This window comes from Miscanthus floridulus, chromosome 2 (assembly GCF_019320115.1).
Source record: "Miscanthus floridulus cultivar M001 chromosome 2, ASM1932011v1, whole genome shotgun sequence".
Taxonomy (NCBI): Eukaryota; Viridiplantae; Streptophyta; class Magnoliopsida; order Poales; family Poaceae; genus Miscanthus; species Miscanthus floridulus.
Genome location: NC_089581.1, coordinates 149,053,088 through 149,070,778, shown reverse-complemented (window position 1 = coordinate 149,070,778; position 17,691 = coordinate 149,053,088). Strand labels below are relative to the sequence as shown.

Genomic DNA, 17,691 nt, shown 5'->3' with positions numbered 1-17,691 from the left:
GGAGTTTGACGGTTGAGGGGTTCGTTCCTATGCGCGAGTTTTGGCGATCTTATGTCCAAGCTGTTCTGGATGAATGCTACTTTTGATTCTACCGATGCGGCGATGTAATAATTTATGTAATTCCGCACTTTATGTACTCTGATATTATCATTGTATGGATATGGTATTCGACCGGAATTTGGGTAATATGATCTACAATAGTCATAATACACTTTGACTCTGTGGATTTCCCTTTGCGGAAATCAGGTCGTTTCAGTTGGTATCAGAGCCATACTTGACCCTAGGATGAAACCCTAAGAAATGGACGATAGAATAGGACGTGAACAGCCATTCTTTCGGCTATATACCAACCCTACATTTACTTTTATGCAAGGCATATCTATTTATTGACCTGCTAACACATGTTTCCTTAAAACATGCAGATGGCAACGAATGTCGAATGGCCGCCTATAGGACCGCTACCTCTAGACCATGCCAAGCTTACCTTTGACCTACGTGAGCTCAGGGGTTTTGCACAGACCCTCTACCGAGTTCTCATCACGTTAGGAGTTCCCAACGAGCTTGTCAAGGTCACCTGCACCAGGAAGTCAGCTCATGAAGGAGGAATCGAAGGACCGGTTGTCACCTTAGTCGAGTTCCTAGCTAGCACTACCTTACCTTCTGTCATAGCTTCCACCGAGTTGACTATAGAGGACACAGTTGAGGAGGGACTGCGAGCTATCTCCCACAAGGCACTTCGTAGAGTGATGAGGGACCACTACGAGCACATGAAGATGATAGAGTTCCGTCTACTTCCCTAGGCCCTCAACCTCAGCCTTACCCCTAGTGAGCAGAGTTTCGTAGCTGGCAGAGTTATCTTTGCCGAGGAGGATAGATGCCTTCGCGTCTTGTCTATCCACCTACTAGAGCAGGACAGGTACGTGACCTAGCTTGAGCAAAGGAGATGTCAGGACTAGGCCCTTCTGTGGGAGTACTAGGAGCGAGACTCGTAGGGAGCACAAGAGCAAGCTAGTCTGCTTGAGACAGTTGCCAAGCTACAGGACGAGCTCAACCATCATGAAGAAGTCCACAGAGCCGAGGTCACTGACTTATAGGACAAAGCCGCTAACCTAGGCAATAGGAACTGCTACCTCGACAGCAAGGTCTTGGAGTTGTAGAGAGAGTTGGATGACAAGAAGGTCGAGTTCAACTGCAGAGGAGACAGAGAGAGGTCCAAGGGGATTGATATGCTAAAAATCCAATCTCAGAACAAGACCATGACTCGAGAGCTAGAGTAGTTTAGGAAGAATGCCGTTCGCAACCAGGGTCACCTGATCAAGGCACTCGGGCAGAACAAGTACCTACAGGACAAGTGTGAGAGGACTTGGCAGGCTTGGCAGAAGTCTGACAAGAAGTGCCTTAGGGAGATGAAGGGTATGTGGGATCAGCTACCCAAGGAGATTTGCAGCAAGACGAAGCCTAGGATAGAGGAGTTTGAGTTAGTCCCGACTCGCCTCAACCTAGACGCCTGCCCTACCCTACCTGGAGCCAAGCCTACTAAGGAGCTCACTGAGGCCTTGAAGTACATGTCCTGACTTCACAAGTCTAACGAGGAGATCAAGATCAAGAACATTCATATCCCAGCTGTGGTGTACGAGTTAGAGTAGATGACCCTGTGTGGTCATGAGTCATGTCAATGGCTTCCATAAGTTGTACCCCATGATGTACCCCTTATGAGATGTAATATAAGACACTATGCGTAGCAAGATTCTCACGAGTCTCCAAGTGTAGCTACTGGAGATGATGCTATGTAATAAAACCCATGTAATGAATGTTTTGGATCTTATTGCATCTTATGGATCTTATTGCTTCTTTGTAATGAGTGTTGGATAGTATAAATGTTTTTCTTTAAATCGTCAAAATCAAGTAATCATACTGAATTATAAGCACTTATGGCACAAACACTAAAATTCCTATGATCTATGTTGCAGATGTCGAACCGCCGATCTGCTCGCCTAATGAACCGTGGACGTGCACCCACCCCCGAACCAGTTGAACCAAATGGGGGGCGTGGTGGCAACAACCGTGGTCGTGGCCGTGGCCGTGGACATGGAGGGATACCCTTCAACCTAGAGAATACCCCGCCGCCTATTGAGGAGAACATTCCGCCACCACCACCATCGAACCTGGCAGAGGTGATGGCGCAACAGACCCAGCTTCTTGCAGCTCTTGTAGACGAAGCAAACCATCACTAGGGAGGTCAGTAGAATGACTTCCAAAGGGAGTTGGAGGGATTTCTGAAGCTGAGGCCACCTACCTATGATGGCACTGACCCTGACCCGCTTGTAGCCGATGACTGGCTCAAGGAGGTGGAAAAGAAGCTCGACCTCACCACCTTCACCGATGATGAGTGTGTTGGAGCTGCCACACACCAGCTCACAGGTGCAGCACGCGCCTGGTGGGACAGTTTCAGTGATTCCCATGAGGACCCTGCCAACATCTCGTGGGATGAGTTCGCTGAAGCATTCACTGAGTATCACATTCCTAAGGGTATCATGGAGGCCAAAGCCGAGGAGTTCCACAACATTAAGATGGGAAAGGACAGGGTGACTGAGTACACTACTCATTTCACCAACCTTCTACACTATGCACCTTCCTATATTGTGAACTCTGAGAAGGAGAAGCTGTACTATTACTGCAAGGGACTTAACCCGCACATCAAGCTAAAGTTTGGCGGTATTGAGAGTAGCAAGCTGCGTGCTCTGGTGGATCCCTGCATCTAGATCGAGAAAGACCATGCTGAAGCTGGAGAGGAGTATAGGGAGAGGAAGCGTAAGCTTGAGGAGTCCTTTCGTGGCCGTGATCGCAAGAGGTTCCGCAGAGATGCACCATCCAGGGAACGCTCTCGCCACAACACGGATGACAACCCTGGATCGAGTAGGGGTGGTGGAGGCTACACCACCAAATACTCCTGCCCTGCTCAGGATCGTTACACCCGGGACCGTTATGCTCAGGACCACAACACTCAGGACCGTTCCAACCGTCCCCGCTCAGCGAATGAACGCCCAGCACAGAACCGCTCTACACCAAGCACTAGAAACTGGAAGGCACCTACGCCAACCCCTACAGGCGGTGCGCCTTTCACCTGCTTCGCTTGTGGCCAACCAGGTCACAAAGCCGCTGAGTGCCCTCAGAACTCAGCCGCTCAGAAGTCTCAGTTCAAGGGATCTGTTACTCGTGGATGTCTCAACCATCTAGATGCCAAGGAAGCACAGGTTGCCTCTGACGTTGTGTTTGGTATGTTTTTAGTTAATGGCAATACTGCATTAGTTCTATTTGACTCTGAAGCAACTTGTTCTTACATATCATTCAAGTTCGCACGAGAGCATGACCTACCTATAACCCCACATGGAAAGCCTATCATCACCAGCTCACCTTTAGGAGACCTAAAGTGCACCCACATCTGTAAGGGAGTGAGTCTTAAAATTGAGGGTCTTATCTTTGAAGCCAACCTAACCCTGTTACCTTCCATGAGCCTAGATGTCATCTTAGGTATGGATTGGCTAACCATTCACCGAGGTATCATATCATGTTCACCTAGATACGTCCAAGTGACCCACCCATTAGGCCAAGTTATTAGATGTGAACCCCAGTCTAGAAAGTCCACTTCTATCCTATGTGCCCTTAAAGCCAATTCAGAATCACAAAAAGAGGAGAAGATAGTTCATGATGTGCCTATGGTTAGAGACTATCCCGATGTATTCCCGGAAGAATTACCGGGTATGCCACCAGACCATAATGTAGAGTTCATCATTGATCTTTTGCCGGGAACATGACCCATTGCTAAGAGACCCTATCGCATGTCAGTTGATGAACTAGCCAAGCTCAAGAAACAGCTTGATGAGCTCATCTCGAAGGGGTATATCAGACCCAGTGCTTCACCCTGGGGATCCCCTGTTCTGTTTGTTAAGAAGAAGGATGGCTCGATGAGAATGTGCATTGATTACTAGAACTTGAATGCAGTCACCATCAAGAACAAGTACCCTCTGCCAAGAATTGATGATCTGCTTGACCAGCTCAGAGGTGCCAAGTATTTCTCCAAGATTGATCTCAGATCTAGCTATCATCAGATGAAGATTCGAGAGAGTGACATCCCGAAGACAGCTTTTATGACTAGGTATGGGCAGTTTGAGTTCACTATGGTGTCCTTTGGACTCACAAATGCTCCCGCCTACTTTATGAACATGATGAATAAGGTTTTCATGGATGAGCTGGATAAGTTCGTGGTAGTATTCATTGATGACATCCTTGTTTATTCACCCACCACCGAAGAACATGAACATCATCTGAGAACTGTGCTTGAGAAATTAGCCCAACATTAGCTCTACGCAAAGTTTAGCAAATGCAAGTTTTGGCTACAGAAAGTTGCCTTCCTAGGCCATGTACTATCAGCTGAAGGTGTTGCAGTTGACCTAGCTAAGATTGAAGCTATGAAAGAATGGGATCAACCTCATAACGTGACTGAAGTCAGAAGTTTCTTGGGATTGGCTGGATATTACCGCCAATTCATCGAGAACTTTTCCAAGATTGCCTGTCCCTTGACAAACCTTCTGAAGAAGACTAAGGAGTTTGCATGGATGCCCGAGTGCGAGCAAAGCTTCCAGGAATTGAAATAGAAGCTTACCACAACTCCTGTCCTAGCATTGCCTGATATTAGCAAAGATTTCATAGTCTATTGTGATGCATCCCGTCAAGGACTTGGCTGTGTATTGATGCAAGGTGGAAGAGTGATAGCTTATGCTTCTCGACAGTTGAAAGAACACAAGAACCATTACCCTACTCATGATCTTGAGTTAGCAGCATTTGTGCATGCTTTGAAGATCTGGAGGCACTACTTGATAGGCAACAAGTGTGATATCTACACCGATCACAAGAGCTTGAAGTACTTTTCACTCAAGAAGATTTGAATATGAGGCAATGCCATTGGCTAGAGTTGATTAAAGACTATGACCTGGAAATTCACTATCACCCGGGAAAAGCTAATGTAGTCGTAGATGCTCTCAGTGGCAAGAGTTACTGTCACACTTTGATCACTGAATTCGTACCACCTGAGCTCAAGGAAGAGATTGAAGATTTCTAGCTTGAGATACTGCTGCATGGCTTGTTGAATGAGCTCCGCATATAGTATGATCTCACAGATCGCATTCGTCAAGCTTAGAAAAATTGTGAAGAGATCAAATATCTCCGTGGTCTGATGAAACTAGGCTACAAGACCAACCACCATGAAGATGAACAAGGAACCATCTAGTTCAAGGACAGAATCTGTATACCTTTCGATCCAGCACTACGAGAGGAAATTCTGTCAGAAGCCCATGATTCTAAGTATTGTATTCACCCTGGAGGTTCAAAGATGTATCAAGACTTGAAGAAACACTTTTGGTGGAAAAGCATGAAGACAGACATTGCGGGACATGTGGCACGATGTGACACCTGTAATAGAGTCAAGGCTGAACATCAAAGGCCTATAGGATTGTTAAAGCCTCTTGACGTTCCTGAGTGGAAATGAGAGAGCATATCCATGGATTTCATAGTTGGATTGCCCCATTCATAGAAAGGCAATGATTCCATTTGGGTGATTGTTGATCGTTTGACCAAGGTTGCTCACTTTGTACCAGTTAAGACCAAGACCGATGCCGAAAAGTTAGCAGATCTATATGTTGAGCATATTCTCAGACTGCATGGAGCTCCCTCTAGTATTGTATCTGATCGTGGTCCTCAGTTTATGTCCCGATTCTGGGAAGCCCTACACAAGTCCATTGGAACCAAACTTGATTTCAGTACCGCTTATCACCCACAGACAAATGGACAGACTAAACGAGTGAATCAGATCTTAGAAGACCTGCTTCGCGCTAGTGTACTGAATTATGGCTCTGATTGGGAGAAATGCCTACCCTATGCAGAGTTCTCTTACAACAACAGCTACCAAGCCAGTATCAAGATGTCATTGTTTGAAGTTCTGTATGGCCGACCTTGTAAGACACCTTTGATGTGGTCTCAACCGGGGGAAAGATCGTTCTTTGACTCTGCTAAGATTCAAGATGCCGAAGGAGTTGCTCAAGTAAAGGAGAATTTGAGAATTGCCCAAAGTCGATACAAGAGCTATGCTGACAAAAGAAGAAGAGAACTTGAGTTCAATGTGGGAGACTTCGTCTATCTCAAGGTATCCCCGCTACGTGGAACTATCAGATTCCATATGAAAGGCAAGCTTGCCCCTAGATTTGTTGGGCCATACAAGATACGCAAGAGGATTGGAAAACTCGCTTACAAACTTGAGCTACCTAAGGAATTGGCGGGTGTACATCCCGTGTTTCATGTATCCCAGCTACGCAAGTGTTTGAGAGTGCCCGATGAAGTGATCCCGACTGATACACTTGACATTCAGAACACTCTCGAGTATAAAGAGCATCCTATCAGAATTCTGGGTAGAGACACCAAAGAAACCCGAAGCAAAACTATTCCTATGTGCAAGGTCCAATGGAGCAATCACACTGAGAGAGAAGCAACATGGGAGAAAGAGTCTGACCTCCGGCTACAATATCCTTATCTCTTCGAAGGGTACGTTACGCTTTAATCTCGGGGATGAGATTTTGTTAAGGGGGTAGGACTGTAACAACCCAAAAATCCACATACCAAAAATCACAACTATAAAATTTTTGTTTTAGCCCTATGTGATGTTGAGTGACACATGTAGAAGCCAAACCCTAGTTTTGGATTGGATGTGACCCAACTAGGTTAAAATCATGAGCATAGTTTGGTTTTATGCCACATGTGTAATTAAATTCCTAAATAAATAAATCATGCATGCACCCTTAATCCCACTTGTGATTTGGATTCTCTTGCCATATGTGATGTTTAACTAATTTACTTAATATTTATGATAAACCCTAAATAATGAATTATTTGTTGGAAGAATAAAACACCCCTATATAAAAACTTCAACTATTTTTGTATAACAAAAATAGCCAATAATCCAAAATATATGGGATGTATTTTGACCACTAATTGAAACACCCTGTGGGACCCACTTCATGACTCGAAGCTCAAGTTTAAACTCTAACTAAATTTGAATCGAAGCAAAAGAAAGAAAAGAGAAACAAACAGAAAAAGAAAAGGAAAAGGGAGGAGGCCTCGCAGCCCAGCCTGTTCGGCCCAACTCGTGCCCGCCTTTCACCCCGCGCACGCGCTGCGGCCCGCCAAGCTAGCCCATGAAGGCAGCCCAGCAGGACGCCCACGCCAGCACGCCCTTCACCCGACCATAGCCGCTGCCAAGTGGGACCTAGGTGTCATCACCCCCCTCGGCCCCCCCTGCTTTCCCCGACCACAGGGCAGAGATAGGAGCAGGAGCTCCACGCAACCCGTCTCGACCGCACGATCGTGCCACCAACCGATCAGACACGCTCGAATACGCCAGCCAGATCGACCAAGTCTGACAGGGCCACGCCCGTGGCGTGACCCTGCCCCCCCCCTCGCGCGTGCCTCGCCCATCATCGTCATGGCCCTGTCCCACGTTTCCTTGGCCACGACGCATCCTCTACGCACCCTCGCTGCCAGGCAGAGCCCACTTGTAGGCGATAACGACAGCAGGAGCACCCTTGGCCACTTGATCACACCGAGCCGCGATCGCCATCCGATCCTGTCCGCCATTGGTGAGCTTTGGAGCTTGGGGCTATAAAACAATGCCCAGAGCGCCCTAGGGTTCCTTAGCCCACCGCCGCCGTTCGGTGGCCCCATTTGCCCGCACCACTCCGAGAGAAGAGGGCCGAGAGGAGGACTCGGAGGAGGGAGGCGAGCAGGGAGCTCGGAGTCGTCGACCACCGGAGCTCAGAGTGCCACCCTGAGCGCCTACTCCGACGATGGAGCTTCCACCACTAGGCAGCACCTCACCACCGCACCACCACCTAACGCCACCAAGCACCGCACGGTGAGCCTCTCGCTGTTGAGACCTCCTTCTAGCCCCATGGACATCGACGCACGCACTCGCGCCAAGCACATCGCAGCGACGTCGAGCCGTCCCGGCTCGAGCATGCCAATGCAAGCCACACACGCAATGCCCTACATGCACGCACACGCCTAGCACCGCCACACGTCGCGTGCAATGTCGAGCCGAATCAGCATGAGAACGCGTTGCAGCACGCACATGAGCATGCACGCGAGCACGCATAGGCGCGCACACCGCAGCCATGAACACGGCCGTGGTGAAGCCACCACGGCCGCATCACTACGGTAGAGGTGACGCCACCACCTTGGCTGGCTCCTCCTCGCCGCGGAACACGCCACGCTCGCGATCGAGGTAGACGAAGGCCATCGAAGGACCCCTGTTTGACCACACCGTGCCGCGCCCGGAGCGCCGCCGCAACCGCTTTGACTCCACCGTGGCCAGGACCGCTGGGAGCGCCTGGCGCCTCCTTGTCTCGCCCACCCTGTTCACTGGAGCCACGAGAAGCTCACGCGCCCCACCAAGCATGCTCCCAGCCACCACATCGCCCTGCCGCCGTCGACACGCCACAGCCAGACCTCCGCCGCCATGGCTAGCCCCATGGGGAACCCTACTCGTCGCTTTGACCTCACCATCATGTTTGCCATAGCGGGGCGATGCTTTTGCCCACCTAAATTGAACACCAGCGCCGCGGGTGAGGCTCGCTGCGGAGCTCACCACCGGCGGAAGCACGCCGGGGAAGAAGATGGGGAAATTTCCCCTCGTCGGCCACACTCACATGCACTCGGTGCACGTAGACCATGCCAAAGGAAAAAGGGATGGACTCGGTCCACTGAAGACCCAGCCTACGATCCATGGACCGTGAACACAAGTCTACCATGAGCCACGCTGTGTGGGCCGATCTGTGGACCGAAGCCCAGTGGAGGCCCTAGGCTGCGACGTGGCTGCGCCACAGCATGCCACATGGTGGGCCAAGCCCGGCCTGAATCCAAGCCCGTATCCAGGCCCAACCGGCCCAGTTTGGACCCGGCCTGGTTGACCATTGACCGGTCAACGTTGACCGTTGACCGGGGCCCACATGTCAGCGACACAGAGACTCTGGACCCACAAGTCAGGAGGCGACGTCACGATGACGTCAGCTGCTGACGTCAGTAGCCCTGGCCCACATGTCAACCACTGGGGTACGTTGATCGTTGACTTGACGCTGACTTCGACCCGGACCCACCTGTCAATGACCAACCGAGATGATGACGTCAACCCACCTGTCAGCCGCGGTTAAGCTCTAATGACGCCATGCTGACATCATGCTGACATCAGCATGCCACATGAACCGGTCATAGTGTGGCACGTGTCAGCCCTGAATTAATCAGCCTTTATTATTTTTAGAAATGGATTTAATTTTCAGAAATTCATAACTAATTCATACGACCTCAGAAAAATATGAAACTAGGACCAAAATTCATCTAAAATCGAGCTCTACGCAATGAACCCATGTTTGAGTGCATTTGGCTCTTTTGAATTTTCATTGCTTCTTTGTGCTATTCTATAGACGTCGCTAACGCGGCTATAATTCGATCGTATGCAGACTCGGAGGAGAACCAAACGGACGAGGATCATGAGTACCGTGAGGAGTGCGGGGACGACTTCACTAAAGGTGCCACATCCCACCCAATCTCGTAGCACCTATTACGCATGGCTAATATAGAGCTGCTATTGCTTTACTTTATTGTTATAATCACACTATGATAGTACTTGCATGGTAGTATGCTTTCTTGATGGCCTTTACCTTGACGCAACCTTACCCCTGCTCACCCTGCTGTTAGGCTAAGTCACACGTTTGCTGCTATATTTTTATGCTTATTATTTCTACTACGCTTATACATACCATATTGATGCGTGGTGGAAACTGGAGTTATTTGGACTATGGGGAGAGTGCTGCGTGTGTGACTTGGGTGTGTGGAGGGTAAGGGTTGTGTCAACCAAGTTGGAGTATACAACGAGCCTGAGGCAAGTCTTGCCGTGAGGTGCTACCTGGGCACCCCTAGAATGGATACCTATGGTGGGTAAATGGTGATATGAGGTGGCCCTAGGTGTGAACCTATGATGGGAGGAGCCCGGGGTGGAGGTGCTGTGGTGGCACGGTAAAACCCTAATGAAGACATTCTAGCTTGGTCATCTCTAAGGACTTACTAGTACTCAGACTCACCGGGAAGCCTTACGTACCACTCGCCCTATATGGTGCGGGACGGCCGGACTACTTGGTAGGATATTGCCACTACTGCTAGGTTGATAGCGGACAGTGCAAGGAGGTACGGGGCATGGAGGATTTCCCCCACACCCTTCTGAGACTTCATGGAGACCTTATGGACCCGGCTCTTGACTCACAGTTTCAGCCACCCTTGACTAGACTTGGGGTGTACCAGGGCTGAATGGTAGAGTGGCATTATCCTAGGCTAGCAAGCGGCCGGAATCAGCCTAGTTGACGACGGTCAGCGAAGAAGGCAGATCTTGTGGTTATGTAAAACCTCTGCAGAGTGTATGGTTGATCGATCGATACATATGCCGACTAGTCGGCTATGGACCTTTCCTGGGTTTCGGTTAAACTAGATAGCGAGATGAGTCCTTCTCTTCTTCCCCCGTGAGAGAGTGTTGGTCGTAGCCAGGGGCTACGGGCCATGAGACAGTGCCGAGAGTGAGTTGGCCTGTCGACTGAGCGATGGTATGGTGATGATATGAAGATGGTGGTATATCAATCCTAGGATCGAAACCTAGCTCTAGACGGAAATGGGGTGGAATGTGTGTGGGAATGGTGTTAAAACTTGACTATACTATTATATACTTGATATGCTAATACATAGGAAACCCCAGCCTTATAGGTTCCTTTTGATTATATCCAACTTGCATCCAATTTTCACAAAGCATAGCTCATAGGGTGGGAGTGGCCAGTATAAATCGTACTGATAAACTTTGGCACACAGGTTCTGCTGGGGAGTATAGCTCTGAGGAGTTTGACGGTTGAGGGGTTCGTTCCTACGCTCGAGTTTTGGCGATCTTATCTCCAAGCTGTTCTGGATGAATGCTACTTTTGATTCCGCCGATGCGGCGATGTAAAAATTTATGTAATTCCGCACTTTATGTACTTTGATATTATCGTTGTATGGATGTGGTATTCGACTGGAATTTGGGTAATATGATCTACAACGGTCATAATACACTTCGACTCTGTGGATTTCCCTTCGCGGAAATCAGGTCGTTTCAGCTACCGCACTAAACGAGCGCAGTAGGCGCCATGTGCGCATGCTCCCTCGTGTCCTTGTTCGGGAGTGTTTTAATGGATGAATTGCCGAGCTGGCTGCCTTCGTGTTCCGCCAGGTTCGAGTCATCCCATCTATGCACTAGTTTGAGGAACGGTGGTGCCTCGTCGTTTTCTCGCGTTTACTTGGTCTCGACTTAACAAGCAGAGCACTCTCGCCTTGGCCACGTCTAGCTCCGGTCGGGCCGCTGTTGTTTTTTTATGCTGCCTACAGCGCCTGGGCCATCTGTGCCCCTGCATGCACTGCCAACGTTGATGCCCACGCACACTTTGCACCCCAACACGACTGTTTGCCTACGTCGCTGTCCTTCTCTCCCTCGCTTGCGTCTTCTCCGAATTTTAAAGGGAGCACATGGCCCTGTCGTGCCCCCGTCCCACTGCTCCCTCTCCCTGCACTCCTTCTTATGCACGCCGAGGCCAAGCTGCTGTCTGTCTCTGCTTGTCCTTGCCACCTCTGCTTCACCATCTGCATCATCGTCGTCCTCGCCTGACCACGGCCGTGACTGCCACTTCGAGCTCCGTGCTGCGCCCCTCCTCTTCCTCCCCGCATCGCGCGCCCTCGCACTGCAAGCTGCCGCCTTCCCCGCCGTCGTCCACATCGTGCCGCCGTGCGCCAACTCCGGCGTAGCGGGACCACAGCCATGCCCGCTGCCCCTCCCGTGCCCCATAGCACTACCACCGCCCGTCGCCATGTCCGAAGTCCAACGCAGCACCACGACACCGTCCCAAAGCCACCCCTTCGGCCGGCGCACTGCCTCCCGTGCACCCGAGCCCACGTTGCCATGCGCTGCATCCTCCTCCTCGACGGCCGCAGCTCCACACCGCCGCTCTCTGCTGCTCCTCCGCATGTAGCACCGACGCAGCTGCGCTTTCACTGCCTCTCCACGGTCCCGCGCTGTCCCGCAGCGCCACCGCCCTCCTCCCTCTCACCGAAGCGCCACCGCATGCAGAGATTACGCTAATAAGCGTAACTTCATCCGGTTTGATTTCATGGGCTCTCATGTTGTCAAAAACAGTGAGCGCGGTGACTGGTTATTTTGCACACAACCAGCTATCTTTGCACTCCAGGAAACGTTGTCCTTGTCAGGCATCACACCGAATAACGCTTTTGCATCTTTGATGCGACCATTCTTGAGATAGCCAGAAATCATCGAGTTCCAGGAGAAGTGGTCCAAACTCTCACCGCTATCAAACAATCTCCGTGCTGCAACAACATCCAGATAACTTGAGTACGGCCTTATTTAGATTGCCTCAAAATTCTAAGTTTTTTCACTCTTTTTTCATCACATCAATTTTTGAACGTATGCATGGAGCATTAAATGTAGGTAAAAAAAAACTAATTGCACAGTTTAGTTGTAAATCACGAGACGAATCTTTTGAGCCTAGTTAGTACATGATCGGACAAAGTTTGTCAAATACAAACGAAACGTGCTACAGTATCCAGATTGTAAAAATTTGCAATCTAAACGAGGCCTACATGTGGATCAGCGCATTCTGGACATTGACCCGCCTACCAAGGCCAGCTCTGACAACCAGCCCATGGCACACCTCTCCGTTCTGAATCACCTCTGACTTAGCGCAAGCAGCGACCACACGGACCATCACTGCCTCGTCCACAGGCCACCCCTCTTCACGCATACTCCCTCCGTCCCATAATATCTATTGATTTCGTTTTTCGAGAAACAACTTTGATAAAATATATATTATAAAATATTAATATTTATGGTACATAATTAATATTATTGGAAAGATCTTTGAATCTAGTTTTTTAATAAATTTATTTGGAGATACAAATGTTGTACGTATTTTCTACAAATCGAGTCAAACTTGTGGCACGAAAACCGGAAACGACAGATAATATGGGACGGAGGGAGTATCTGAAAACACAGCCAGGTGCATGTTTAGTTCCCAAAATTTTGCAAAATTTTTCAAGATTCCTCGTCACATCGAATCTTTAGACGTATATATGAAGCATTAAATATAAATAAAAAATAAAACTAATTACACAGTTTAGACGAAATTCACGAGACGAATCTTTTAAGCCTAATTAGTAGGGTGAAAACGGATCGGATGCGGACAGATATCACCGATATTACATTTGTTTTTATATTTCTGTCCGGATTCGGATTCAAATACGGATAGTGTCAACTATGTCGGATAGGATATGATTGGATATCAACATCATAAATATGCGATTTGAGTATTCGGATACGGATACGGTATCGGATGTTGATATCCAGACTTAGATACGGACAGATCTCAACCCCTCTAAACGGATTCGGTTTCGAATACGGTTGGAAAATATCCGTACCGTTTTCATCCCTACTAATTAGACTATGATTCGACACTAATTATCAAATAACAACGAAAATGCTACAGTACCATTTCCTATAAAAAAATTCGCCAACTAAACCAGGCCCAACGCTTCCACAAACAGATCATTCCGCTCGAAGCAAGAGATCATAGCTGTCCACGTGAACGCATCCCTATGCTCCGCTCCGTCAAACACCCCCCTCGCCTCCTCTACCATCCCTCTGCTCGCGAACAACGCCACCATCGAGCTCACCGCCGCAGCGCTCCTCTCTGGCATCCTCGCAAACACCCTGACAGCCTGCTCGACATCCCCGTCCCGCACGTACGTGACGAGGATCGTGTTCCAGGAAACGGCGTCCCACAAGGGTCCCGCGTCGAACACCCTGCGCGCCCCCGCGACGCAGCCGCACGCAGAGTACATGTGCATCAGCGCGTTCCTGAGGTACAGGTTGTCGCCGAACCCGTGCTTGACGGCGTGGGAGTGGACCTGCCGGCCTTCCCTCGCGTCCCCTCTGGCGGCGCAGGCGGCGGCGAGGAGCGGGTGCGTGTAGGTGTCGGGCGCCGCGGGCATGGAGGCGTAGAGCGGGAAGCAGAGGTGGGGAAAGCCCTGGCGCAGAGCCGCCCTGAGGAGAGTGTTGCAGGTGAAGGCATTGGGGCTGCGCACGAGCCGGAAGAGTTGGAGGGAGTGGTGGAGCGGTTGCGGCAGGAGGCGCGCGGCGGTCGCGGAGGTGGTGAAGAGGAGGAGGCGGCTGGCGGCGTAGGCGTCAGCGAGGAGGCCCGACGCGAGGAACTGCTCGTGGATTTCAAGGAGGTGGCGCGCGGAGCGGCAGCGGGAGAGTTGCGCGTCCAGAAGGGACACCGTGAGCGGCATGATCAGCTGGCTCTGGCGCGCTGCGGTGGGCGGATGGTGGGCGGATGGCCGGCGGGAGAGCGAGCGGCTCAAAGCTGCAGGTTGCGCAGGCTAGGTGGGCTGGCATTCCTGGCAATAATGTGGGCTGACGGACGGGTTCCAACTTAGCGCGTGTTTAGTTCCATAAAGTTGAATTTGGGGCTACTATACCACTTTCGTTTTTATTTGGCAATTAGTGTTTAAATATGAACTAATTAAGCTCAAAACGTTCGTCTCGCAATTTCCCACAAAACTGTGCAATTAGTTTTTTTTCGTCTACATTTAATACTCCATGCACAAGCCGTAAATATTCGATGTGATAGGTGCTATGGCACTTTTTGAAATTTTAGTGTGGAACTAAACAAGGGCTAACTACATGCAGTTGGTGGGTGGCGTGGCCCGCTGTGATGAACTGATTTGATTAGCCCGAACAACTGGGAACTCGCCGGCCCTTAACGGGCCAAATCCCAGCAAATTTGCAAAGATTTCATCAGCCCGGAAAGTAAAAAAATTAAAAAAACATTTTTATCTCCTAACATATCGTCGTAGTTTATATTTTCTCCTCGAATTTTAGAACTGAGAAACTGTCACCTTCGACTCTCAAAACGTTTAAATGAGTAAATGACCTCTGGACTGGTTAAAACTTGCACCACCTTACCACTACACCACTAAATTGCTTGTGAGTACATATAGAATTTTATCTTTATGCACAAACATTATGTAATCTTGTATTGAATATTTAAACTACTAAATAAACTCAAATGAAAAAAAGCTTCAACTATAAAGTTCTAAATCTTGTCAAGTACTATAACTTTAGTATATGATGTGTCTCCATCCAAGATTATTTGAAACATTTAAAAAATCAAGTATCAAAATATGTGAATTTAAAATAAATATTTGAGACAGTAAATAACTTTAAATAAAAAAACTTATTAATAGAAAAAATATAGATCAGGTCAGCCACTACAGCTTTGGTATTAACCATGTGAATATTCAAAATCCGCCTATGCAAATCGATTTAAGAATACAGAGGCTTAGAATGTCCGCCTCTATTAATAGCGATTAACCCAAACGGTCGACTTAAGATGTCTGCCTTCGAAAAATTGATTTACGAGATAGGTGTCCTAAGATGTCCACCTTCATTAACAATGATTATTAGAGGCGGCCGCATTAGGACGCCTGCCTCGGTAAATGATTTTCGATGACGAACATTTTCTCAGAGGCCCATTGACCATTTACGGAGACAGCTGCTAGGCGCGTCCGTCTCTGCTAATTAGAGAGTTCGTCTCTTAAAATCATTTTTGTTATCAAATATTTTAATTAAAGATAATAAGAACAGCTTGGAAATCAATTCTTACCAACTACCCAGGTAACTTAAACGATTTTGGGGTCTGAAATATGGTCGTGCATATCCCAGTGATTACGGACGGCGGGGCGAACGTAAGCTGCTACCGACTGCCGTGCTGACTGATGCGTGCTGATAGGCATTTGGGAGTTGGGACCTCGTCCTCGTCGTGCTAGTGGGGTACTGGGTTGTGGGTTAGGCACTTCCCACGCAGAAACTGGAGTTACTAGGGGCTGATTTAGTTTTCAAAAATTTTCACCCTAAACTATCGTAACGAATCTTACGGCACATGCATGTAGTATTAAATATAGACGAAAAAAAACTAATTACACAGTTTGGTTGGAAATCGCGAGACGAATGTTTTAAAACTAATTAGTCCATGATTAGCCATAAGTGCTACAGTAACTAACATGCACTAATGATGAATTAATTAGGCTTAATAAATTCATCTCGTAGTTTCCAGACGAGCCATGTAATTAGTTTTTTTTATTAGTATCGAAAACCCCTTCCGATATCTCCGAAAAATCCGATGTGACATCCAAAAATTTTCATTTCACAAACTAAACACCCCTAGAATAAAAAGTTGGCTGTTGCTGTAACTGTAATGCTGTCGACATACTGCTTCGGTTCAGTGCCAAACGCATTAAGCTCACCGCGTTGCCAGTTTGCCACTCACCAGAATACAGTAAGTTGCAACTCAGGCATTGGGTTGGAATCTCTGGACAAGCCTACGGTGAATATTTGACTTCAAGTTAGTGTTTTGCATTTTCCTTTTCTGGAGTAGACAAAACTATTGGGTGGAGCGTTAAGAGCATCTTCAGCAGTGTCATAATACAACTCCCCCAATATAAAGGGGTAATTGGGCTACCCCAGAGATGCTGGATGGGCCCCGTATGTGAGTTATAATTTATTTTTTTTTTCTTTTTTTTTCTTTTCCCTTCCATCGGTTCATCTCCTTCCCCATCGCGAATTCGTTGGCCGCAGCCGCAACGCTCGAGGTCCCGACCCGTCGGTTGCCGGCCTGGGTCCTGGAACTCGCCACCAACCGCGCCACCGGCCAGCGTCACGCCCAGCCCTGCCCCCGTACAGCGCCGTGCCCAGCTCCGGCCGTGGCCCCGCTGCTTCTTCCTGCTTGCATCTTCTTCCTGCTCGCGGCCAGCCGCGGCTTCGGCCCCGGCCACCGCGGAGCCCCGCCCGGATTTCTCGATCTCCATGGCTGTGCCGAGAGGAAGAATGACAGCTATTGTGGGGGGCACTGTTTTCTGGTGGAAAAAAAAAAAGCTACGGTGAACCGGTGGAGAAGAAAAAGTAAGTCATCTTTCCGATATGCCACGTGTTTGAGTTTGTTGATTTATAAGTCGTACTTTTTCGATCAATAAATAATATTTTTTCTCAGACCAAATCAGTCAATAATACTTTCAATCGAACTTATCGGTCAAACGAGCCTAAATAAACATGGCGATATAGTTTTATAAGGGGTGAGATTAGGGAGGGTTAAGAGTCCCAAGTCACCACGCAGTTTATTTATTTTATATCGAATCATCAATGGCGATCGAATAAGATATACAGCACGTACTGACAGAAGAAAGATCTTTCTGTAGAATCTGATTCTTTGACGAGCTGACTCCGCTGGGCAACACGTTAATTGCTTTCAGTGCATCGAAATCTTAAAAACAAGTAATACTAATCATCGAGAACGCCGAAACACAAGTAAACGCGGAGCTGCTGCAGCAAGATGCAAAATGCACAAAGATCCAGGTGACCGACAAGGGGAGGGATGTCATTTCGTAGAGCTTACTCCGTATCTTTTGTGTACTACTAGTATCACACTGTAGTAACATTGCGTTAACAGGGAG

General features: G+C 48.6%; 1 pseudogene; it reads right to left on the bottom strand.

Annotated features, from left to right (window-relative positions):
• Window positions 1-11,960: 11,960 nt before the first annotated feature.
• LOC136537248 (pentatricopeptide repeat-containing protein At4g18840-like) lies at window positions 11,961-17,049 on the bottom strand (annotated as a pseudogene).
• Window positions 17,050-17,691: the final 642 nt, after the last annotated feature.